This window comes from Bos indicus, chromosome 2 (genome assembly GCF_029378745.1).
Source record: "Bos indicus isolate NIAB-ARS_2022 breed Sahiwal x Tharparkar chromosome 2, NIAB-ARS_B.indTharparkar_mat_pri_1.0, whole genome shotgun sequence".
Taxonomy (NCBI): domain Eukaryota; kingdom Metazoa; phylum Chordata; class Mammalia; order Artiodactyla; family Bovidae; genus Bos; species Bos indicus.
The window spans coordinates 4,132,112-4,159,523 of record NC_091761.1 but is presented as its reverse complement, the minus strand read 5'-3'; the positions used below and the strand labels follow the sequence as shown (position 1 = coordinate 4,159,523).

Below are 27,412 nucleotides of genomic sequence, written 5' to 3'. Positions count from 1 at the left end.
CTGCAGTTTAATCTAGATCATTTACAGGATTATATAACCACAACCACAATCAAGATTATGAAAAAATGCCCTTGTCTTATCTTTAAACCTTGTTCTTATTTCCGGCTCTCATTTTCATCCTGCCCCATTCTTCAGCAACCATTAATCTGTTCTTCATTTCTATAGTTTATTTTCAAAATGTTATACAATGTCCTATAGAAAGTGGAATCACATGTACATAACCTTTTGACATCGACTCTTTTCTAGTAAGCATAATTCCTTTGACATCCATGCAAGTTTTTGTGTACTTTTTGTTTTTTTGTTGTTAAATCACTAAGTCATGTCCAACTGTTTTGAGACTGCATGGACTGTAACCTGCCAGAGTCCTCTGTCTATGGGATTTCTCAGGCAAGAAAACTGGAGTGGGTTGCCATTTCCTTCTCCAGCTGGTTTTTCCAGCAGTCATGTATGGATGTGAGAGTTAGACCATAAAGAAGGCTGAGCACCAAAGAATTGATGCTTTTGAACTGTGGTGTTGGAGAAGACTCTTGAGAGTCCCTTGGACAGCAAGGAGATCAAACCAGTCAATCCTAAAGGAAATCAATCCTGAATATTCATTGCAAGGACTGTTGCTGAAGCTGAAGCTCCAATACTTTGGCCACCTGATGTGAAGGACTGACCATTAGAAAAGACCCTGATGTTGAGAAAGATTGAAGGCAGGAGGGGAAGGGGACAACAGAGGACGAAGATATGGATGGCATCACAGACTCGAGGCACTTGAGTCTGAGGAATCTCCAGGAGTTGGTGATGGACAGGGAGGCCTGGCGTGCTGCAAACCACGGGGTCGCAAAGAGTCGGATATGACTGAGTGACTGAACAACAACAAGATGTGAGATTTGGGTCGATGTTCATGTTTTTGCCAATGGATGTCCAATTGTTCAGCACCATTTGCTGAAAGATGTATCCTTCCTCTGTTGAATTGCTTTTGCAGTTTTGTCAAAAGTCATTTGGGAGAATTGCTGTGTCTGCCCCTCTGCCAACACCACTCAGTCTGGATTACTGTAGCTGCACAGTTTCAGCATCAAGCAGGTGGTTCCTCTCTCTGTTTTTTTTTTCCAAATGATTTTAGCTATTCTTGTTCTTTTAACTTTCCATGTAAATTTTAAAATGATCTTCTTTACAGCAACCAAAATAAAATCTTTCTGGCATTTAGGTTAATCCTGTTTGGGCAGAAATATCAGGGAGAACTGACAACTTTACCATGTGAATCATCTAATTCATGAACATAAATATCTGTCTATTTGCTATAAGCCTCTCTGATTTCTGTCATCAGTTTTGTGTTCTTCAGCATATAAGTCCTATGTGAGTTTTGTTACATTTATAACCTACTTAATTTTTTGAAGAAATTGTAAATGGTTTTCTGTTTTTAACTCCGGTTTTCACCTGTTTGTTTGTTGCTAGTATATGGAAATACAATTGATTTATGAATGTTTATCTGGTATTCTGTAACCTTGCTAAACTCATTTACTGTAGGAATTTTATTTTTCATAGGATTTATATGTAGATAAACAAGTTGTCTGCAAATTGGGACCCTTTTATTTTTTCATTTTCAATATGTATGCCTTTTATTTTCTTTCTTGCTTTATTTTTCTGGCTAGAACTTCCAGACTTATGTTGCATAAGATTTAAGAAGGCAGATGTCTTATTGTTAAATCTGATGTTAGCTTTAAGATTTTTTTCTAGATACTTTTTATCAGGTTGAGGATGTTCCCCTTTATTTCTAGTTTTCTGAGAGTTTTTTCTTGTCATGAAGTGGTGTTGAATTATTTAAAATTCTTTTTGCTGCATCAATCAATATGATCAGGTAAGCTTTCTTTTTTAGCCTATTGATCAATTATATTTATTGATTTTCAAACATCAAACCAACCTGGCATCCCTGGAGTAAATCCTACTGGTTCAGTTCAGTTCAGTTGCTCAGTCCTGTCCAATTCTTTTTGACCCCACGGACTGCAGCATGCCATGCTTCCCTGTCCATCATCAACTCCTGGAGCTTGCTCAAACTCATGTCCATCGAGTCTGTGATGCCATCCAACCAACTCATTCTCTGTCGTCTCCTTCTCCTGCCTTCAATCTTTCCCAGCATCAGGGTCAGTTCTTCCGTGAGTCACTTCTTTGCCTCAGCTGGCCAAAGTATTGGAGCTTCAGCTTCAGCAACAGTCCTTCCAATGAATATTCAGGATTGATTTCCTTTAGGATTGACTGGTTTGATCTCCTTGCTGTCCAAGGGACTCTCAAGAATCTTCTCCAACACCACAGTTCAAAAGCATCAATTCTTTGGTGCTCAGCCTTCTTTATGGTCTAACTCTCACATCCATACATGACTACTGGAAAAACCATAGTTTTGACTAGATGGACCTTTGTCAGCAAAGTAATGTCTCTGCTTTTTAATATGCTGTCTAGGTTGGTAATAGCTTTTCTTCCAAGGAGCAAGCCTCTTTTAATTTCATGGCTGCACTCACCATCTGCAGTGATTTTGGAGCCCAAGAAAATAAAGTCTGTCAATATTTCCATTGTTTCCCCATCTGTTTGCCATGAAGCTATGGGACCTGATGCCATGATTTTAGTTTTTTAAATGTTGAGTTTTAAGCCAGCTTTTTCACTGTCCTCTTTCACCTCCATCAAGAGGCTCTTTAGTTCCTCTGCTTTCTGCCATAAGGGTGATGTTATCTGCAGATCTGAGGTTATTGATATTTTTCCTGACAATCTTGATTCCAGCTTGGGCTTCATCCAGCCCAGCATTTCGCATAATGTACTCTGCATATAAGTTAAATAAGCAGGATGACAGTATACAATTTTGACATACTCCTTCCCTAATTTTAAACCAGTCTTTTGTTCCATGTCCAGTTCTAACTGTTGCTTCTTGACCTGCATACAAGTTTCTCAGGAGACAGGTAAGGTGGTCTGGTATTCCCATCTGTTTAAGAATTTTCCACAGTTTATTGTGATCCACACAGTCAAAGGCTTTGGTGTAGTCAATAAAGCAGAAGTAGATATTTTTCTGGAACTCTCTTGCTTTTTCAATGATCCAGCAAATGGCAATTTGATCTCTGGTTTCTCTGCCTTTTCTAAATCCAGGTTGAACATCTGCAAGTTCTTGGTTCACATACTATTGATATTGTTCATTTTGATAATACTTTGTTGAAAAGTTTTAGATCTAAATCTGTGAGTGATATTGGTCTATAGTTTTTTTTAGTATGGTTTTTGTCTGCTTTTGGTTTCAGGGCCTCATAAAATGAGTTGGAAAGTATTCCTCCTTCTTCTTTTTTCTAGAAGAGAACGTGTAGAATTAGTTCTTTAAATTTTTGATAAACTTCTCCAGGGAATCTATAGAAGCATGAAGACTTTTTTTGGGGGGGGGGGGAAGCTTTTAATTTATAGATTCAATGTCTTTAATAGGTAATAGGATTTATTCAAGTTATCCATTTCCTTTTGGGTATGTTTAAGTAGTTTGTGACACTCTAGGAATTGGTGCAGTTCATCTACGTTGTTGGACTTATGTGTGTAGAGTTTTTATAATAAAACTTCCTTTTATTATATAACTTCCTTTTTAAAACTTCCTTTTATAATATAAGTTTTATAATAAAACTTCCTTTTATAAGATAACTTCCTTTTTATCCTTTTAATGGCTACAGGATCTGTAACAGTATCCCCTCCCTAATCCTGATATCAGTAACTTGCATCTTTTTAATTTTATCAATTTAACTCAAGATTTGTCAATTTTATTATTGTTCTGAAGACTTGCTTTTTGCTTCATTGATTTTTCTCTTTTTTCTCCCCATTTTCAATTTCATCAATTTCTGTTTTTATTCTTTCCTTATTCCTCTTGCTTTGGGTTTATTTTGCTCTTCTTTTCCTAGTTTCTTTAGGTAGGAACTAAGATTATTGATATAAACCTTTCCTCTTTCCTAATGTAAGCATTTAATACTATATATGTCCCTGTTATCACTGTTTTAGCCATCAGTTCAGTTCAGTCGCTCAGTCATGTCCGACTCTTTGCAACCCCATGAATCACAGCACACCAGGCCTCCCTGTCCATCACAAACTCACGGAGTTCACTCAGACTCATGTCCATCGAGTCAGTGAAGCCATCCAGCCATCTCATCCTCTGTCGTCCCCTTCTCCCCCTGCCCCCAATCCCTCCCAGCATCAGAGTCTTTTCCAATGAGTCAACTCTTTGCATGAGGTGGCCAAAGTACTGGAGTTTCAGCTTTAGCATCATTCCTTCCAAAGAACACCCAGGGCTGATCTCCTTCAGAATGGACTGGTTGGATCTCCTTGCCGTCCAAGGGACTCTCAAGACTCTTCTCCAACACCACAGTTCAAAAGCATCAATTCTTTGGCACTCAGCTTTCTTCACAGTCCAATTCTCACATCCATACATGACCACAGGAAAACCCATAGCCTTGACTAGACGAACCTTTGTTGGCAAAGTAATGTCTCTGCTTTTGAATATGCTATCTAGGTTGGTCATAACTTTCCTTCCAAGGAGTAAGCGTCTTTTAATTTCATGGCTGCAGTGATTTTCACCATCTGCAGTGATTTTGGAGCCAAAAAAGATAAAGTCTGACACTGTTTCCACTGTTTCCCCACTATTTGCCATGAAGTGCTGGGACCAGATGCCATGATCTTAGTTTTCTGAATGTTGAGCTTTAAGCCAACTTTTTCACTCTCCACTTTCACTTTCATCAAGAGGCTCTTTAGTTCTTCTTCACTTTCTGCCATAAGAGTGGTGTCATCTGAATATCTGAGGTTATTGATATTTCTCCCAGCAATCTTGATTCCAGCTTGTGCTTCCTCCAGCCCAGCATTTCTTATGATGTACTCTGCATATAAGTTAAATAAGCAGGATGACAATATACAGCCTTGACATACTCCTTTTCCTATTTGGAACCAGTCTGTTGTTCCATGTCCAGTTCTAACTGTTGCTTCCTGACCTGCATACAGGCTTCTCAAGAGGCAGGTCAGGTGGTCTGGTATTCCCATCTCTCAGAATTTTCCACAGTTTCTTGTGATCCACACAGTCAAAGGCTTTGGCATAGTCAATAAAGCAGACATAGATGTTTTTCTGGAACTCTTTTGCTTTTCCCATGATCCAGCGGATGTTGGCAATTTGATCTCTGGTTCCTCTGCCTTTTCTAAAACCAGCTTGAACATCTGGAATTTCATGGTTCACATATTGCTGAAGCCTGGCTTGGAGAATTTTAAGCATTACTTTACTAGCGTGTGAGAATATATATATGTCAATTCATCCCACACTCCTCACCCTGGTATCCACATGTATGTTCTCTACATCTGTGTTTCTATTCCTACCTTGGAAATAGATTCATCTTTTTTTTTTTTTTTTTTTTTTTTACTATTTTTTATACTTTTTGTACTGTTTTTCTAGATTCCATATTTATACACTAATATACAGTATTTGTTTTTCTCTTTATGAATTATTTCACTCTGTATGACAGACTCTAGGTCCATCCACATCTCTGCAGATGATCCAATTTTGAATGTTCATTGCAGCACGATTTACAATATTTGCGCATGGAAATAAACTACACGTCAAACAGACGAATGAACTGTGTTTTGTATAATCCACTGTGTCAACCTATTTCAACTGGTCTACTTCAATCATTGATATTTAAAATAATTATCAAAACGTTGGGGCTTTAATTTGCCATGTCATTATTTGTTTTACGTTTGTTTCTGGGTTTCTCTTTTCTTGCTTCCCCTGGACTGCTTGGGTATTTTTTTAGAATCTCATCTTGATTTGTTTATATAAATATGATTTTAAAGCTTACTTTAATAGTCAAGAGACTTTGCTAGAAGGAGGTGATTATTATGTACATATTCAAATAAGATATATAGGGATCTCAATATTTCCAATATTTCTCTGTTTCTTGGTCCTCTGTTCCCTTTTTCATACATTCCTCTGGGTTATTTGAACATTTAGAGGGAGCTAAAATATAATTTCATCATAGATTTAAGTCTCCATGTATACTTTTATTTGGTGGTTACTTTAGGTATAGCAATATGTATACACAACTTACCAGAGGCCACTGGTACTGATTTTTTTTTTTACTACTGCAATAAAACTGTAGAAAATTTACTTCTACTTGGGTTCTTTTACCTTCTTCATTTTAAAAATATAATTGTCTTAAGTATTCCCTCTCTGAAATGCATCAAAACCACAATGAAGTACCATCTCACGCCAGTCAGAATGGCTGCTATCAAAAAGTCTACAAACAATAAATGCTGGAGAGGGTGCAGAGAAAAGAGAACCCTCTTACACTGTTGGTGGGAATGCAAACTAGTACAGCCACTATAGAGAACAGTGTGGAGAGTCCTTAAAAAACTGGAAATAGAACTGCCATATGACCCAGCAATCCCACTGCTGGGCATACACACCAAGGAAACGAGAATTGAAAGAGACACGTGTACCCCAATGTTCATCGCAGCACTGTTTATAATAGCCAGGACATGGAAGCAACCTAGATGTCCATTAGCAGATGAATGGATAAGAAAGCTGTGGTATATATAGACAATGGAATATTACTCAGCTATTAAAAAGAATGCATTTGAATCAGTTCTAATGAGGTGGATGAAACTGGAGCCTATTATACTGAGTGAAGTAAGGTGGAAAGAAAAACACCAATAGAGTATACTAACACATATATATGGAATTTAGAAAGATGATAATGATGACCCTATATGCAAGACAGCAAAAGAGATATAGATGTAAAGAACAGACTTTTGGACTCAGTGGGCGAAGGCAAGGGTGGGATGATTTGAGAGAATACCATTGAAACATGCATATTATCATATGTGAAACAGATCACCAGTCCAGGTTCGATGCATGAGACAGGGTGCTCAGGGCTGGTGCACTGGGATGACCCTGAGAGATGGGGTGGGGAGGGAGGTGGGAGGGGGGTTCAGGATGGGGAACACTCGTACACCCATGGTCGATTCATGTCGTATGGCAAAAACCACTACAATATTGTAAAGTAGTTAGCCTCCAATTAAAATAAATAAACAAAAACAAAAACAAAACACAAAACAAACAAAAAGTATTCCCTCTCTGTATATTGAGCATCACATCGAATCATGTTATAATTTTTACATGAACCATCAAACACCACTTTTAAAACTTATAAGGAGAATGATAAAATTATATTTAACCCCCCTTTTTTTCTTCTCATGTCACTTTCCTGTCACTCTCGTTCCAGATTCCTTCTGTTATTATCTCCTTTCAGTGTAGAGAAGGTCTTTAGCCAGTTTTCTGGAGCAGACTTGCTGGTAACAAAGTCTCTTAGTGTTTTTTTGCCTAAGAAAGACTTCATTTCTCCCCATTTCTAAAGGGCTTTTTTTTTTTCCATTGGATATAGTTTAGCATTGACAGCTCTTTTCTTTCAGCACTTGAAAATCTTGTGCCATTTACTTTTGGTCTCCTTGGAGTCAAATGAGAAATCTGTTGTCATTTGAATAGTTTTTCTATATGTGACACATTATTTCTTTCTAGGTGCTTTCAGAGCTTTTTCCTTTGTCTTCAGCTTTCAGAAGCTTGATTATGTCTTGGGGTGGATTTCTTTCAGTTTACCCTGTTTAGGGTTTGTTCAACATCTTGAATAAATATAGGTTTATGCTTTTCACCAAATTTAGAAGTATTCAGCCATTATTTCTTCAAAAAAAATTTTTTTTTTCTGTTTCACACTTTCTCCTCCCTTTCTGGGAACTTCAGTGACACAAATCTGTTGCTGTTCCACAAGTCTCTGAAGTCTGTTTATATCTTTTTCCCATCTATTTTCTCTTTGTTGGTCAGACTGGGTAAGTTCTGTTGCTCTGTCTTCAATGTTTTTTCATATCTCTCCTCCGATCTATTACTGAGCCCATCCAGTGAGTTTTAATCTTGATTATTTATTTTTTTAATTCTTTAATTCTCATTTGGTTCTTTTTGTATCTTCTATTTCTTTACTCAGATTTTCTATTTGTATATGCTTCAAGAATATTCATAATTGCTCACTGCATTTTTTTGATGGCTGCCTCAAGATCCTTGCTGGATAACTCCAACATCTGAGCCATATCGGTGCTGGCATTGTTGGGCCAGTTGTGGTTTCCCTGGTCCTGGTTCTTGGTATGACAAATGATTTTTCTTTTTTAATTTGCTGTGTCCTGGACATTGTGGATATTACGTTATAAGACTCTGGATCCTGTTTAAATAGTCTTTTCAAGCAGTCTTCCTGTTTAGGATGCATGCTGGTCCTGCCCTATTTTTGTGACTGAGATTTCAATGTCAGTTTCTTTCTGAGTTCTTGCAGTGCTATTCTGGTTTGCTTTGTTTGTGTGCTATTCAAAGGTTGCTGTGAAAGCCCCGCTCTCAAACCTTTTGGTGAATTCATTCTGGCCAGTGTCTCATTTGGTAAATGAACTGTCTGCCCAGAATATCCCATAAAGGTTAAAGAAACCCTTTCTCTGGTTCTCTTCTCTCCAAATTCCTCGCACAGTTCTCTAGTTTGGAGGGTGAGGGGTACTGCCTGCTACTGCTGAGTCGGAAGTCCAAACTTCCTACTCATTTTCCACTGATGCTAACCAAATGGTAGGAGAGCTCTGTGGCCTCAGCTGCTGCCGGGTGTAGGTGGGTATCCAGACTGCAGTGGGGGAAGAAAGTGTGCCCGGGCATTCCGTTGTTGCTGGACTGCCCTGAGGCTTTCTGCTACCATTGGGTGGGGGACTAAAGTCAGAAATTGCCACTTGGTCTCTGCTGGTGCCACAGCTACAAGGCAATTCAGTCTGGCCCACCTGCTGCTACTGGGGGGAATTCTCTCTATTCATTCTACATTGACCACATGTTGGTGAGGCAGGAAAGTGCCATTTCTGGGCTGTTCTGAGCTGTCTGCCACCATCTGGTAGCCCGTCTGCCTTCCGCCTTTCAGAGTCCTTGCTTTGGAGTAAATGTCTGTGTCATCCCCAAATTCAAATGTTGAAATCCTAATCTCCAGCATGATAATATCTGAAGGTGGGGCTTTGAGGAAGTGATTAGGTTTAGAGGAGCTCATGATGGTGGGGTGGGAAGTGCCCTTAGTAGATCAGGAGGAGATACCAGAGCTCACTCTCACCCTCAGTCTCTCTCCCCACCAACTCTCACCAGACACTGAATCTGCCAGTACCTTGATCTTGGACTTCCCAGCCTCCAGAACTGTGACAAATAAATGTCTGTTGCTTAAGCCACCCCATCCGTGGTATTTTATTGTAGTAGCCTAAGCTAAGACTGTCCTCTTATGGTTGTTAATTGTATTATGTCCAGGGTTTTAGTTGTACTTAGAGTAAGGAACAGCAAAAATGATGTCTGCATCATCTTGTTTGGAATCCTGTTGTAGCATCTTTAAAAGAGCAGAAGTTTCTGCTTTTTAGAAAATCTGATTTATGAATTTTTTTCCGTTATAGTTCATGTTCTTTGTGTCATTTTTAAGGCATTTTTGCCAAACTGAAGATCACTGTATTAGTTATCTATTGCTGCATGATAAATTATCCCCAAACTTAGTAGCTTAAAAAAACAAACATTTATTAATTTTACATGAGTCAGGAATTTGGGAGCAGCTTAACTGTGTAGTTCTGGCTCAGTGTCTCCTGAGGCTGCAGTCAGTTGACAGTCATTATTAATAGTTGGGCAGCAGTCATCTTAAGGCTCTGATGAAATGAGTATCTACTTCAGAGGTCACTCCAGGGATTGATGACAGGCTTTCTGTTCCTCAGCATATGGCCCTCTCCTCATAAGGTGGCAGCTGACTGCCCCCAGAGTGAATAATGAGAGGGGGCGGGAGGGAGGGAGGGAGTCTGGAAGGAGGAGGGGAGGGAGAGAGAGGAATGGGTGGGGGCCGGGGGAGAGACAGTACCAGACCAAGATGGAAGCTGCAGTGTTTTAACAGCATGATCTTGGAAGTGATGTCCCATCACTTCTGCCGAATTCCATTTGCCATTTATTAAGTCTGAAACCACATTCAAAGTCCAACTCTCACATTCGTGGTGAAGGCTGGGGTGGAATTAAGTTCCACATCTAGAAAGAAGGACTATCAGAGACTGAGCATCTCTTCATCTGTGGACACCTGTGGACCACCACAGTGGCCGAAGCAGAGGCCGTGCAGGCCGTTTGGGCTCTCAGCACCTTGGGAACCTGTGCATGGTTTGTGATTCGAGGCTGTGGCGGAGCCTCTGCAAGGAAGGTGCGAGAGGTTGGCAGCTTCCACTGAAGTACACCAAGCGGTGACAGCAGTAGAGGTCATAAATGACCGCGGCGAGCAGGGCTAGATCCAGACACTCAAAGGCGTCGTACGAGGCCACGATCTCACACCCGCTCCCACAGACACTCCCCTAGCGGGTTTACGGCAGAGACTAGGGAAGATGGCATAGCCACAGTCATCCTCCCGGTCTACTCACAGGGGTCATGTTGGGAATCCAGCAAGTCCTGATCCCATCTGTTGTCTTGGTGTGTTGGATTGTGCTTGTATACTACAGAAAGAGACCTAAAGAAGTGTTCTCTAAACATGGCCTAATTCCTGACGGGTTTGTTGTGTGTGACGAGCAGTCTAGACGTTCAATAGGGATTTGCCTGTGTATACTTTGAAAATGTAGATGATGCCAAGGAAGCAACAAAGCGTGCAAATGGAATGGAGCTCGGTGGACACAGGATCACAGTTGATTTCTCTATAACAAAAAGGCCACATACTCAACACCAGGAATTTACATGGGGCGACCTCCCTGTAGGCAGCTCTAGCAGTTGGTATTACTGTGGCAGAGGGTAGGATGGAGGCTCTGATGATCGGGACTATTATAGCAGAACGTCCAGAGGAGGAGGTGGAGGAGGAGGTGGAGAGCTGCTCAAGACAGGGATCGGATATGCAGAGGACGGTCGCCTCCTCCCTACTGTAGTCGTGGAGGACACAGACCACGTTCCAGATCTCCACCCTACTCATTTAGTCACTATTAAAGCAAGAGGTTGAAGACTTTCTAAAACTTGCCCTAGAGTTGGGATATTGTTTGTGGACAATATTTTTTATCATCTTCCGTTTAAATAGTGAATAGTGCTTAGAGGAGTTAGGTGACTTTTACATCTTTTATGATGACTACTTTTTCCTTTTAAATTAATTTCTTTATTTTACTTGGAGGTTAATTACAATATTGTGGAGGGTTTTGCCATACAGCGACATGAATTTGATGACTACTTTTGGTGCAGTTGAAATGCTGTTTTCATTTTGCATTTGTGTAGTTTGCTGCTTTGTTCAAAGTTAAGTGTTTTCAGAAAAGTATGTTTTGCATGTATTTTTTTACAGTATGAATTTTGACTGCTGAGAAGTTTTTATTGCATAAAACTTCATTTAAATGGTTTTCTACTGAATCCAGGATATTCTGAAGATCGAAGATGGTATGTAAAATGCTACCAAATGGCAAAAAGCAACAATAAAGTTTGGCTTTCACTTTTCTTTCTAACATATCAGCACTTAGCAGAACTGTTTAGATTAGATCGTCAGTAGTAAATTCAAGACAAAAACGGCCATTTTCCTGCAGTCCATGAAACATACCATAGTTAATATACGTGAAAGTGAAAGTTGCTCAGTTGTGTCTGACTCTTTGAGACCCCATGGACTATACAGTCCATGGAATTCTCCAGGCCAGAATACTGGAGTGGGTAATCGTCCCCTTCTCCAGGGGATCTTCCCAACCCAGGGATTGAACCCAGGTCTCCTGCATTACAGGTCAATTCTTTACCAGCTGAGCCACCAAGGAAGCCTGTACCTGCAATTAAATGATAAAAATTATGTGCTGTAACCCTATACTGCTAGTATTAGAACTAAAGAACTTTCAATACAGCAAATGCTTAATACTTATATAAATGTGAATTTGTCAGCCTTTATGTCATGTGTACTATATATAGCAGGGAATAAGAGTTACACAATGTATGCCTTAAAAAGGCTATTTCTTAAAGCTGTTACGAGGGGATAATGGTCTTTCAATTATCAACAAGTGACAATACATTCCATCACAAATATACTCTTGTTCTTCTAGCCTTTTTTTTTTTTTTTTTTTAATTATTTATCTGGCTGTGCTGGGGCTTAGTTGTGGCATGCAGGATCTAGTTCCCTGACCAGGAGTTGAACTCAGGCCCCCTGCAATGGAAGGGTGTAATCTTAACCACTTGACCACCAGGGAAGTCCTGTTCCCTGGGAAGCTTTTAAGACTATGTGGGAAAACTGGGCACTTCAGAGTTTGAGAAAAAGAAGGGAACACTATATCTGTGTTGTGGATGATCTGAAGACTTTGCCTGTTGATTTTTAAAATGTTATTTTTGGGCTTCCCTGGTGGCTCCGTGGTAAAGAATCCGCCTTCCAGTGCTGGAGATGCAGGTGTAACCCCTGCTATGGGAAGATCCCACATGCTGTGGAGCCCGTGTGCCATAACTGCCGAGCCTGTGCTCTAGATCCTGGAAGACACAATGCCGAGCTCACATACTGCAACCACTGAAGCCCGTGAGCCTGTGCCCCACAACAAGAGAAGCCACTGCAGTGAGAAGCCTGCACACCACTAGTTATGGCCCACGCTCACCCGAACTAGGGAAAAGCCCACACACGAAGACCCAACACAGCCAAAAATAAATACAATTGTAGAAAAAAAAGAAAGAAAAGAAAAGAAAAAAAAATGTTATTTTCAGGTCCTTTACTTACCAAAGGAGACCCAATTTCACTCAAATGTTTTGAGAACTATGTTTAAATAAATGCAAATGAAGAAAAGAGAAAAAAGCAACAAAACCACCACAGTCACTTAGCTTTCCTCCTGTATTTTCTTTTTTTTTTTTAAAGATTTATTTACTGGCCATGGTGGGTCTTCAGTGCTGTGCGGGCTTTCTCTATTTGTGTTGAGCGGGGGCTACTCTTTGCTGAGGTGCATGGGCTTCTCTTGCAGTGGCTTCTCCTGTCCTGAAGCAAGGGCTCTATGTGCACGGGTTCAGTAGTTGTGGCTCACGGGCCTTGTTGCTCCACAGCATGTGGGATTGTCCCGGACCAGGGATTTAACCTGTGTCCTCAGCATTGGTAGGAGGATTCTTAACCACTGGACCACCAGGGAAGTCCATTCGAGGTACTTTAGAAGCAATGCCTCTCCTCTCCCCATCCCACATGCCTCACTCTGATATTGTCCCCCTACTAGATATTATCATATTTCTAAAATTTGCATTAATTATTCCCTTGTGTGTGTGTGCTAAATCGCTTCAGTCATGTCCAACTCTTTGCAACTCTATGGACTGTAGTCCACCAGGCTCCTCTGTCCATGGGATTCTCCAGGCAAGAAGATGAGTGGGTTGCCATGCCCTCGTCCAGGGGATCTTCCTGACCCAGGGATTGAACGCACATCTATCTCTTCAGTCCCCTGCCTGCAGGCAGGTTCTTTATCACTAGCGCCACCTGGGAAGGCCCCCCAATTCCCTTACTTTTCTTAACAGTTTTCCCTCTTGCATATGTAATTTAAAACAAAATATTAGGTCAGACCACATGAAATTGAACATAGGCCATCCACTTCCTCTTCAGTAAGGCCATTTGGGTTGGTTACAGTTATTTTTTTTTTTTTTAACATTCCTACATGGGTCCAGGTACACAGAGTTCCAAAGAATAGCAAAGAGAAATAAGAAAGCCTTCCTCAGTGATCAGTGCAAAGAAATAGAGGAAAACAATAGAATGGGAAAGACTAGAGATTTCTTCAAGAAAATTAGAGATACCAAGAGAACATTTCATGCAAAGATGGGCACAATAAAGGACAGAAATGGTATGGACCTAACAGAAGCAGAAGATATTAAGAAGAGGTGGCAAGAATACACAGAAGAACTGTACAAAAAAAGATCTTCATGACCCAGATAATCATGGTAGTGTGATCACTCACCTAGAGCCAGACATCCTGGAATGTGAAGTCAAGTAGGCCTTAGGAAGCATCACTACCACAAAGCTAGTGGAGGTGATGGAATTCCAGTTGAGCTATTTCAAATCCTGAAAGATGATGCTGTTGAAAGTGCTGCACTCAATATGCCAGCAAATTTGGAAAACTCAGCAGTGGCCACAGGACTGGAAAAGGTCAGTTTTCATTCCAATCTCAAAGAAAGGCAATGCCAACGAATGCTCAAACTACCACACAATTGCACTCATCTCACACGCTAGTAAAGTAATGCTCAAAATTCTCCAAGCCAGGCTTCAGCAATATGTGAACCGTGAACTTCCAGATGTTCAAGCTGGTTTTAGAAAAGGCAGAGGAACCAGAGATCAAATTGCCAACATCTGATGGACCATCGAAAAAGCAAGAGAGTTCCAGAGAAACATTTTATTTCTGCTTTATTGACTATGCCAAAGCCATTGACTGTGTGGATCACAAGAAACTGTGGAAAATTCTGAAAGAGATGGGAATACCAGACCACCTGACCTGCCTCTTGAGAAATCTGTATGCAGGTCAGGAAGCAACAGTTAGAACTGGACATGGAACAACAGACTGGTTCCAAATAGGAAAAGGAGTACGTCAAGGCTGTATATTGTCACCCTGCTTATTTAACTTATATGCAGAGTACATCATGAGAGACACTGGGCTGGATGAAGCACAAGCTGGAATCAAGATTGCCAGGAGAAGTATCAATAACCTCAGATATGCAGATGACACCACACTTATGGCAGAAAGTGAAGAGGAACTAAAGAGCCTCTTGATGAAGGTGAAAGAGGACAGTGAAAAAGCTGGCTTAAAACTCAACATTCAGAAAACGAAGATCATGGCATCTGGTCCCATCACTTCATGGGAAATAGATGGGGAAACAGTGGAAACAGTGACAGACTTTATTTCTTGGGCTCCAAAATCACTGCAGAGAGTGACTGCAGCCATGAAATTAAAAGATGCTTGCTCCTTGGAAGAAAAGCAATGACAAACCTAGACAATATATTTAAAAGCAGAAATATCACTTTGCCAACAAAGGTCCATATAGTCAAAGCTATGATTTTTCCAGTAATCACGTATGGATGTGAGAGCTGGACAATAAAAAAAGGCTGAGTGCTGAAGAATTGATGCTTTTGAACTGTGGTGTTGGAGAACACTCTTGAAAGTCTCTTGGACAGCAAAGAGATCAAACCAGTCAATTGTAAAGGAAATCAGTTCTGAACATTCATTTGAAGGAAGGATGCTGAAGCTGAAGCTCTAGTACTTTGGCCACCTGACGTGAAGAGCTGACTCACTGGAAAAGACTCTGATGCTGGGAAAGATTGAGGGCAGGGGCAGAAGGAGACGGCAGAGGATGAGATGGACTGACTCAATGGACATGAATCTGAGCTAACTCCAGGATCTGGTGAAGGACAGGGAAGCCTGGCATGCTGCAGTCCATGGGGTTGCAGAGTCCGACATGACTGAGCGACTGAACAACAAAAGCAACGTGAGGAGTGGAATCCTGGGCCATACGGAGGCACAGTGCTGTATGTCCACCTTTACTAGATGCCGTGTCACAGCGATTGCTGCATTTTACAGTTCCACTAGCTTTGTGTGAACTTTTTTTTCCTAAGTCTTCTCTATATTGACAGAGATTTTAATTTTTGCTAATCTAGAGAATGTGGACTTGTATATCATTGTTTTTATGTTTCCTTGAACATAGGTTGGACATTTCTCACACATATTCTGGCCCTCCTGGTTCCTTTCTGAGGAAGTAGGAAGTTTTAGGTTTTAAGCTGTTGTCTTTTTCCTCTTGCGTCATAGACTAAAAAAAATTACGTATATTCTGGGTTTGAATCATTTTTCAAGTATATGTATCACAAATATCTTTCTTTTTTCTGGTTTGTTGCTTTCTTTTCATTTTCTTTACAGTGTCTTTTAAGGATCAGAATTTATTAATTTTAATGTAGACAAGTTCTAAATATCAATCTTTTCCTTTTTGTTTATGCTCTTTTTTTGTCTTAAGAAATCTTTATTTGACCCAAGGCTGTAGAGATCCTGCTCTCTATGCCCTTTTTAAGTTGCACTGGTATGTCTTTCATATTGCTACTTGGAGATGTGCACACTCTCCAAGTGCTTCCACCCATGGCCCCCCTCACTCCTCTTACAACCTCCCTCTGAGTGGTCAGACAACTGGTTTTGTTGTGTGGGTGAAACGAGGCCAGGGAGCAGCCCCCGTCACTCCTTCATGGGCCAGAGTCACTGTGCCAGCCTGGGCCACAGGTGTGGGGCGTGAAGGTGCAACCACAGCCTGGCAGATGGCGCCCATGCCTCTACGCTGCCCACCCCCTCCAACGAGCGCTCCGCTTCTTGCTTTGTCATGCTGGGCTGTTTCCCCTTTTCCCTGTCTTCTAAGCGGGCCTGCCCTCAGGGTTTTCATGAAGATTAAAGGTGAGCTTGAGCTGGAGAAGCCGCTTCCTGCAGAGCAGCTGGTTCTCTGCAGTCCTCACACCGCCCTATTGCCTCGTGCTCAGTTCTGCCTTCTCGTTTACCCAGCTCACCAGGCACCTGAAAACATCTGAGTTTGGGATCCCCTTTTTCAGACTTTAGTCCTTCTAGATGGAGAGGAATGCCCAGCTTTGTGAGAAAACCATTGCTTTAAAAAGTTTATTCTGGTGATAACTATGTAATTTATAAAGTTTAGAGAGGTGCAGAAAAACAGCTTATATTCTCACTTCCAAAGTAAATACTGTGAATACTGCTTGTATATTTTTTGTCTTCATCCTGTGTGTTACTGGCTCAGTCCTGCCTTACTCTTCGCGGCCCCATAGAGTGTAGCCTGCCAGGCTCCTCTGTCTATGGGATTTTCCAAGCAAGAACACAAGAGTGGGTTGCCATTTGCTTCTCCAAAGGATCTTCCAGGTTCAAGGATTGAACGCGGGTCTCCCACACTGCAGGCAGACTCTTTACCGGCTGAGCCACCAGCAAAGGCCTCACGCATTCTGTGTAGTCCGTTCTTTTAAACGTCTTTAGAGCGTCTTCTGCGTCCCCAGCTGTGTTCGTGGCCCGGGCTCCAGCCCTGGATGGAGGCCGCGGACACACCCGGGCCGGTCCTGGTTTGTGGGGACCGCACGGTGGACCATGCCTGGCTCATTGTCAGAGAGACTCTGGTCTTGGATTTGTTGCCACGTGGCCCAGAATAGGGCTGCCCGCGGTCCCCAAAGTCCCTCCGGCCCGCTCTCGGCGGTGGCCGAGGACAGTCGTATTCCTCTCACTCAAGACCCTTCCGAACCCAGTGCGCGTCCCGCTCCCGCCCCAGCTCTGGTGCCCGCCGGACGCAAGCGCCTGGGGACAAGCCGCGCCCAGATGGGGTCCCGGGTGCAGAGGCCCCGGCGCCTGTACTCTATGCTGGCGACGACTGCTGAACCAGACTCCTGCCTGGGTAGGCGACATCCCAGCCCAGGACCCGCCTCTGCTTCCAGACCCTACCTCATTTCTGTGGGCACTAGCGGAGGGATGAGTGGTGTGGACTCCGAAACCCCCAGGGGGAGGAGCTGGGCCGCGCATGCTCAGTTCTGGGGACGCGCAGCGCCCTCTGCTGGCTCGAGGTCGTGGCCACAGCAGGTGACCCCACGGCCCTTTGATCCTGAAGATGCGTTTCAGTGCCACGTGGAAGTCATCGTGGGGCAGACGGCGAACAATCTGCGAGGACTGAGAGCCTATGAAGCGTCCAACAAGTCCACATACCCCGTTAGTAACTAATGGAAGTTATGTAAAAATGAAAGAAAAATAGTACCCTTTAGAATTTATGTATATAGCTTTCAGACAGCTAAGTTATTAGTATATACATACTTGCTAAGTGTTTTGACCTGCTTGATAAATGGACTGCTTAGGTATTTCTGAGAGCCAAGATCTCTCTGATCTGAGAGAGTATAAAGACGTCTGGTTTAGATGGTTCTGCCTCTGACAATTGACACTGGCCCTCAGAAGGGGTGGCCACAAGTGTGGTTTGGCAGCTCCCTCTGGACAAGCAAAACATCAAAGGGGCCGGCAGAGGGAGAGGCCCAAGCTGCCCTTGTCCCCTAGACCATTGATGGGCAGCATTTCTTCTCTGAGAGTAAAACTGTACAGAGGAATTTGGGTATGATTTTTATCTGCACCTAGTGGTGTTGATCCGCTGATGAAGTTTAGCTGGGCCTGAGGCTCCAAAATCACTGCAGATGGTGATTGCAGCCATGAAATTAAAAGACGCTTAGTCCTTGGAAGGAAAGTTATGACCAGCCTAGATAGCATATGCAAAAGCAGAGACATTACTTTGCCAACAAAGGTCCATCTAGTCAATGCTATGGTTTTTCCAGTGGTCATGTACGGATGTGAGAGTTGGACTGTGAAGAAAGCTGAGCGCCGAAGAATTGATGCTTTTGAACTGTGGTGTTGGAGAAGACTCTTGAGAGTCCCTTGGACTGCAAGGAGATCCAACCAGTCCATTCTGAAGGAGATCAGCCCCGGGTGTTCTTTGGAAGGAATGATACTAAAGCTGAAACTCCAGTACTTTGGCCAGCTCATGCGAAGAGTTGACTCATTGGAAAAGACTCTGATGCTAGGAGGAATTGGGGGCAGGAGGAGAAGGGGACAACAGAGGATGAGATGGCTGGATGGCATCACTGACTTGATGGACGTGAGTCTGGGTGAACTCTGGGAGTTGGTGATGGACAGGGAGGCCTGGCGTGCTGCGATTCATGGGGTCACAGAGTTGGACACGACTGAGTGACTGAACTGAACTGAACTGAACTGAGGAGAGTTGAGGGGCTTCCCAGGTGATGCAGTGGTAAAGAATCTGCCCACCAGTGTAGGTGATGCCAAAGACTTGGATTCAATCCCTGGGTGGGGAAGATCCCCTGGAGTAGGAAATGGCAACCCACTCCAGTATTCTTGCCTGGAAAATTCCATGGACAGCGGAGCCTGGTGGGCTACAGCCCATGGGGTCATAGAGAGTCGGACATGAATGAGCAATTGAGCATGCATGCATGAAGAAAGTTGAAGAAACAATGGGATGTGGTTTTGCAGAAGGCTTTGTGCAGACCTGTGGAGCATGTGGGGAGCTGGAGCAGGCTGGTTCTGTGTAGTTGTGACAGCCCTGCACACTGGGTGCCAGTGTCCACAGCAAGAAAAAGCACAGGTCTTACTGGATATCAGGCCTCCTGAAAAACAGTTGAGCTGGATCTGTTAAAATTTAAAATACGTCAAGCCCGGCAGCCACTCTGGGCCATCATAATAGTTGGTGTGCAGCAGGTGAAAGCTATGCACAGAGAAGATATGCTTTCCTCATGTGAAATATGAAGCAGCCATGGAAAAGATCCAGTGAATGCTCTAACAGAAGATTTCACAGAGATTTCTACAAGATATCACTGAGTGAGAAAAATCAAGATGCAGAAAAGTGTGAAACCGGATCCCTCTTTGTAAAAGAAGTTTACCAAAATCCTCTACCATTGGAAGAGACCTTGATGCTGGGAAAGGTTGAAGGCAGGAGGAGAAAGGGACGACAGAGGATGAGACGGTTGGATGGCATCACCGACTCGATGGACATGAGACTGAGTAAGCTCTGGGAGTTGGTGATGGACAGGGAGGCCTGGCATGTTGCAGTCCATGGGGTTCCAGAGAGTAGGACACGACTGAGAGACTGAACTTAACTGAACTGTACAGATATACAGATGTCTATATGTATGAAAATGTGTAAGTATGCCTGATTATTCAGTTCAGTTCAGTTCAGTTGCTCAGTCGTGTCCGACTCTTGGCGACCCCATGAATCGCAGCACGCCAGGCCTCCCTGTCCATCACCAACTCCCAGAGTTCACTCAGACTCACGTCCATCGAGTCAGTGATGCCATCCAGCCATCTCATCCTCTGTCGTCCCCTTCTCCTCCTGCCCCCAATTCCTCCCAGCATCAGACTCTTTTCCAATGAGTCAACTCTTCACATGAAGTGGCCAAAGTACTGGAGTTTCAGCTTTAGCATCACTCCTTCCAAAGAACACCCAGGGCTGATCTCCTTCAGAATGGACTGGTTGGATCTCCTTGCAGTCCAAGGGACTCTCAAGAGTCTTCTCCAACACCACAGTTCAAAAGCATCAATTCTTCAGCGCTCAGCTTTCTTCACAGTCCAACTGTCACATCCATACATGACCACTGGAAAAACCATAGCCTTGACTAGACGAACCTTTGTTGGCAAAATAATGTCTCTGCTTTTGAATATGCTGTCTAGATTGGTCATACTTTTCTTCCAAGGAGTAAACGTCTTTTAATTTCATGCCTGCAGTCACCATCTTGATTATTATTACACACAAATAAGGGGGGGATATGGAGAATAGATGGAATAAAATTATGATATAGGACAGGTGGGAGATGAGATGGGACAAGAGGGCCATATGTGGAGTCAAGCAAAGAAGAAAAATGATTAAATTAAAAGAAACCCTGTCTTATGCATTTCTGTAAAGTGTTTTAAACACACACACACACACACACATATATATTTACACACACACACACACATACTTTTTATGTAATTCAAGGTGTGCTAACCATATGATCATGGCAGAATGGCAGATGGGACTATCAACAGGCCTGATGTAAGTGGTGTAAAACAACTGTATCTCATGCTCACAGACTCTGTGCATCAGTTATCTGGGGAAGGCTCAACGGGGTAGTTTCCACCTGATGTCAGCGGACAGCTGGGGCCTCAGTCATCTGCAGGCTACCCAGGCTGGAGGATCCCCATTGCACATGGTGCCCTCATATGGCTGGAAGTGTGGGGCTGGCTGTTGGCTGGGGGTCTTGGTCTTTCCAAGTGTGCTTCTCCATGGGGCTAATTGAGTGACTTCATGACAACATTTAGGGTGATCCCAGATGAACCCTTGCAGCAGGAAATCAGCCATAGATTCCTTCACACACATGACTGAATGTATGTGACTGTGTTCTGAATTGTATTTAAACATTAATAATACAGTTTACTGGAGGATCTTGAGCAGAGAAATAACTCAGCATGGCTCAGTGTACTGCTGTATGGAGGACACATGGGGGAATTCAGAAAAAAGCCAGAAGCCCAGGGAGGTGGCTCTTGCCATGACCAATGGAACTAGATTGGTGGCAATGGGGGAGGGAAGGATGTGCTTTGTTGATTAATTAATCCGCTTACTTAGAAAGAAAGACAAACCAAGATGCCTCATTAGTGCTTGACCTGTGCGGCCATCCTGAGCTTGGGGCTGCTGGCCAGGAAGCTTGGGGGGCCGAGGTGGAGTTGGCCACTCTGGAGCATGACAGGGCAGCTGTGGCTGAGGTCACATTGGATGCCTCACTTATGAGTGGAGGCCAGCTCTGCCTAAAAGGGAGACCAGGTGTGTGCGGGAGTGGTGGGTGCCAAGGCCAGGACGCCTGAGTGCCAAGCACTGTCCTCCCAGGAGGCTGTCTGTGCTGCCAGTTGAATGTATGGAAATACACAGCCAGGAATCAGGGTGGCCCCTTCTGCAAGGACTGACCATCTTGGCCTGCTGAAGTGCAGTGGCAGGGCTGTTCAGCTTGAATGGGCCACAACTGGCTGATTCCTGATCCTTGGGCACTGTTCTGTGAAAAGGAATATGTAAACACATAATGAAAATGAAGTTGTGTGTTTTTCGATTCAAGGAGTGATTCATGTTATGCAATTGTTGGTCAGTGTTATGTTTAAATAAAACTGCAGATCCAACACTTTTCCCCAACTTCTTCTCCCAAAATTTTTCTAACATGTATCAAAGTTTAAAAAATAGTTATTAATAGATGAACACCCATACACCTATGCTCCAATCAGGGTATATCTGAACATGCTGTCTTTTCCACGATAAACCTTTCTCACCCTGTCAGCCTTTGCGTCTTTACCAAAATGCACCTCATGGTGTGTTTATTCACCTGCTACAGCATTTATTCCTCTGAATAAATGACCTTTGCCAGTTCTTTATTGGAAGGTCTTTGTTTATTTCCACAGTGGGATTATAATTTCTTTGGGGGTGAAATTTATTAGGTAAATCTACCTTTTAAAACCAGAGAAGAAATGGTGGTCCCCAAATTGGACCCAGGGGCCTGGAAGATGAGCAGATATTGTTGGGGGGAGGGGCTTGATTTGGGGTTGGTTGTGCCGAGGGACCCCATGGTGCCAGGCCTTCAAGCAGGAGGGGCAGCCCCACTGGGGTGAGAGTCGAGCTGTGTGATCCACGTTGTGCTCTGGGGACACCTCACTTGCCATGCCGGCCACCCTAACAGTTCAGAGCTCAGGCTGCACAGGCACTGCCTCAGTCTGCGAGGGCTGGTAGCAAAATGCTATAGACTGTGACTTGAGCAGTAGAAACTTCTTTCTCACAGTTCTAGGGGTTAAAAGTCCAAAATCAAGGTGTGTGCAGGTTTGGTTTGTCCTGAGGCCTCTGTCCGTGACTTGCAGATGGCCGTCTTCTCAACGTTTCCTGCGTGGGCCTTTGCTCTGCGGGTGCACAGCCCTGGTGTGTCTGCTCTTCTTACAAGGACACCAGTTCTATTGGGTTAGGGCCCCACACGTGTGACCTCATTTCACCTTAGTTACCTCCTTAAAGACCCTTTTCCAAATACAGTCAGTGTGGCCGTTACGGTTTCAACATACAAGCTCCAGGTGGTGAGGGGGCCTCGGCCTTGATCTGGGCTAAGGGTGAGGCTCCGAGGGACAAGGCTGTGCATGTGGCCTTGAGGTGGGACAGAACCTCCATGCTGTGCCACAGTGATGCCCGGAACGTGGCTGGATGCAATGGACAAGTCCCTTTGAAGTCCATGGTCTTATTTGGCTCTCACAACAATTTGGGCACGAGGGAGGTGTTATTTGACAGGAGCATTTTGCAGAAAGTTTTCACTTTCATCTCATGCTCAAAGGATTTGTTAACAAAATAAGCCACTTGTTATGTACAAATAAATAATACCAATATTTACTAGAGAATTATTTACCTTACTTCCAATATACTAATATACTTAATTCCAATATACTAATATACTTACTTCCAATATACTAACATTAAAAGAAAAGATAAGTAGAAACAGCAGAGGATACATCACCAAATTTTTGACCAACATCCAGACTTCAATAGCGCTGGGAAGTCTGGTGTCCTGGTACAACTGGAGAAAGGTCCTAGGCGGCACGTCCGCTCTCAGCACGTCTCTTTTGAAGACACTTCAAAAATTGTGGTTCAGGGTTCCTCTTATAATCCTAGGACCAGGACTCAAACTGATATCATCATCAATCTGTGAACAAATTGCAGCTCTGGTTTCATGTTAATGATGTTTGTTTTGTTATGTACAACTTGTAATGTTGTTAAGCCTGGGGCTTGGCTGGCCTGACCTCCTCCAGGGGCTCAACAGTCTCAAGAATCTTCCCCTATCTTATCTTTTCCAGCAGTCATGTATTGTAAGAGTTGGACCATAAAGAAGGTTGAGTGACAAACAATCGATGCTTTCGAACTGTGGCACTGGAGAAGACTCTTGAGAGTTTCTCAGGTAGCAAGGAGATCAAACCAGTCCATCCTAGAGGAAATCAGCCCTGAATATTCACTGGAATGACTGATGCTGAAGCTGAAGTTGAAGTTCCAGTACTTTGGCCACTTGATGTGAAAAGCCAACTGTTTGGAAAGACTCTGATGCTGGGAAAGATTGAGGGCAAGAGAAGAAGGGGGTGACAGAGGATGAGATAGTTGGATGATATCATTGACTCAATGGACATAAGTTTGAGCAAACTCCAGGAGATGGTGAAAGACAGGGAAGCCTGGCATGTTGCAGCACCTGGGGTTGCAAAGAGTTGTACACAACTGAGCAACTGAACAACAAAATCATATCTATGGTGCTGCAAGGCTTGCACTCATAGCAGACAGTCAGGACACTCACTGTCTGTCTCATATAGAAGTCTGGAAATAAACAGTTTTAGGGCCAGTACGGTGCTTTCATGCTGTCTCAGGCTTCATCTCTCTGTGGCTCCTATTCTCAAAATCACTTCATTGTCTGAGATGGCGGCTGGGGCTCCAGCCATCACATTTGTGTTCTAGATACAACCTTTTTAGAGGAACGAAAGATGAAGGGGTCTGTCCTTTTAAAGAAGGCTTCCTGGAAGTCATATATAACACTTATGCTTACATTTATTTGGCCGAAAGACCAAAAAAACACTACCCACAAAACCAACAAAAATTTAATGATTTAGACTTCATTAAAATTGAGATGCTGTTGTCAGCAAAAGAGTAAACAGTCAAGCCAAAGGCTCAGAGAAGATATCCAGAATTCATACATCTGACAAAGGATTCCTATGAGGAATACATAAATAATTCTGACAGATTAAGAAGAAAAAGACAACACAAATTTTAAAAATGAGCAAAAGAGACATTTTACAAAAGAAGATTGCCAACCCACAAGCATATGAAAAGGTACTCCACATCATTACTTATCTGGGTAATAAAAATTAAAAGCCACATGAGATATCACTATTCAGCTGCTAAAATGATGAAAATGGAAACGATTGACATCAACAAAGGTTGGCAGGATGTGGAATGTGTGGGGGAAATTAGTTCAAACATTTTGAAAAACTGAAAGCTTTTTTAAAAAAAAGAAACTGGAAATTTGTTATAAAGTTAAAATGCACTTTTATATGGCTCAGAAATACCACTCTTTGGTATTACCCAAGATAAATAGAAACATTTTTCACGTAAGTAATTTAACAGCAAGTGCATTTATAAATAATTAAAGCTTAGAAACAACTCAGTGTCCTAAAACAGGAGAATGGATAAAGAAATGATGTACTTTCGTTTGTCACTGATCTACAAAAGCGCGGCGGGGACTTGCTGTGGGTCGGCTTCTCCCCAGGCCCAGCCGGGAGCAGGCGGCCCTGTGGGCCTGATTCGCTGTCATGTGACCGCACCTTGGCCGGCAGAGCGGGGAGTAAAGGGATCTCAGCGTCAGGGAGGGCACGGAAGGCAGCAGCCTGTGGCCCCTCCTCCAGGCAGACTGGAGGACACTGCCAGTGTCCGTGAGGAGTTGCATATTAGCACATGGTGTATAATGTGTATAACACACAGCACAGGTCACATATAACACACAGTGCAAAACGTGCATAGCCACACATGCACATGTGTAACACAAACATGCCCTACTGTACAGAAAATAGACGACCATAACACAAACATGCCCTACTGTACATAAAATAGACGACCATAACACAAACATGCCCTACTGTATGTAAAATAGATGACCATAACACATAACATGCCCTACTGTACAGAAAATAGACGACCATAACACAAACATGCCCTACTGTACAGAAAATAGACGACCATAACACAAACATGCCCTACTGTATGTAAAATAGACGACCATAACACATAACATGCCCTACTGTACAGAAAATAGACGACCATAACACAAACATGCCCTACTGTATGTAAAATAGATGACCATAACACATAACATGCTCTACTGTATGTAAAATAGACGACCATAACACAAACATGCCCTACTGTACAGAAAATAGACGACCATAACACATAACATGCCCTACTGTATGTAAAATAGACGACCATAACACAAACATGCCCTACTGTATGTAAAATAGACGACCATAACACATAACATGCCCTACTGTATGTAAAATAGACGACCATAACACATAACATGCCCTACTGTACAGAAAATAGACGACCATAACACAAACATGCCCTACTGTATGTAAAATAGATGACCATAACACATAACATGCTCTACTGTATGTAAAATAGACGACCATAACACAAACATGCCCTACTGTATGTAAAATAGATGACCATAACACATAACATGCCCTACTGTATGTAAAATAGACGACCATAACACAAACATGCCCTACTGTATGTAAAATAGACGGCCATAACACAAACATGCCCTACTGTACAGAAAATAGACGACCATAACACATAACATGCCCTACTGTACAGAAAATAGACGACCATAACACAAACATGCCCTACTGTACAGAAAATAGACGACCATAACACAAACATGCCCTACTGTATGTAAAATAGATGACCATAACACATAACATGCCCTACTGTACAGAAAATAGACGACCATAACACAAACATGCCCTACTGTACAGAAAATAGACGACCATAACACAAACATGCCCTACTGTATGTAAAATAGATGACCATAACACATAACATGCCCTACTGTACAGAAAATAGACGACCATAACACAAACATGCCCTACTGTACAGAAAATAGACGACCATAACACAAACATGCCCTACTGTATGTAAAATAGACGACCATAACACATAACATGCCCTACTGTACAGAAAATAGACGACCATAACACAAACATGCCCTACTGTATGTAAAATAGATGACCATAACACATAACATGCCCTACTGTATGTAAAATAGACGACCATAACACAAACATGCCCTACTGTACAGAAAATAGACGACCATAACACAAACATGCCCTACTGTATGTAAAATAGACGACCATAACACAAACATGCCCTACTGTATGTAAAATAGACGACCATAACACATAACATGCCCTACTGTATGTAAAATAGACGACCATAACACATAACATGCCCTACTGTACAGAAAATAGACGACCATAACACAAACATGCCCTACTGTATGTAAAATAGATGACCATAACACATAACATGCTCTACTGTATGTAAAATAGACGACCATAACACAAACATGCCCTACTGTATGTAAAATAGATGACCATAGCACATAACATGCCCTACTGTATGTAAAATAGACGACCATAACACAAACATGCCCTACTGTATGTAAAATAGACGGCCATAACACAAACATGCCCTACTGTACAGAAAATAGACGACCATAACACATAACATGCCTACTGTACAGAAAATAGACGACCATAACACAAACATGCCCTACTGTATGTAAAATAGATGACCATAACACATAACATGCCCTACTGTATGTAAAATAGACGACCATAACACAAACATGCCCTACTGTATGTAAAATAGATGACCATAACACAAACATGCCCTACTGTACAGAAAATAGACGACCATAACACATAACATGCCCTACTGTACTGTACAAATAGATGACGTAAAACAGATGGCTGTAGAGCACAGGGACCTCTACTTAATATCATGTAATGACCTGCTTGGGAAAAGAACCTGAAAGAGAATGGATATATGTATACGTACAACTGATTCACTTCGCTGTACACCTGAAGCTAACAGAGCGTTATAGATCAGCTATACTCCAACAAAAACTAAAAAATATATGTAACACGCAACACATACTGTAATCATGCATAGTATGCAGTTCAGTGCGTGTATATGTATAGCACACAACACAAAACATGCAGCAGAGTATAATGTGTAACATGTAACATATAGGATGTAACACAGTGAACAACA

General features: G+C 42.6%; 1 pseudogene; it reads left to right on the top strand.

Moving 5' to 3' along the window:
- The first annotated feature begins 10,201 nt into the window (after positions 1-10,201).
- LOC109574925 (transformer-2 protein homolog beta pseudogene) lies at positions 10,202-11,008 on the top strand (annotated as a pseudogene).
- The last annotated feature ends 16,404 nt before the right edge of the window (positions 11,009-27,412 follow it).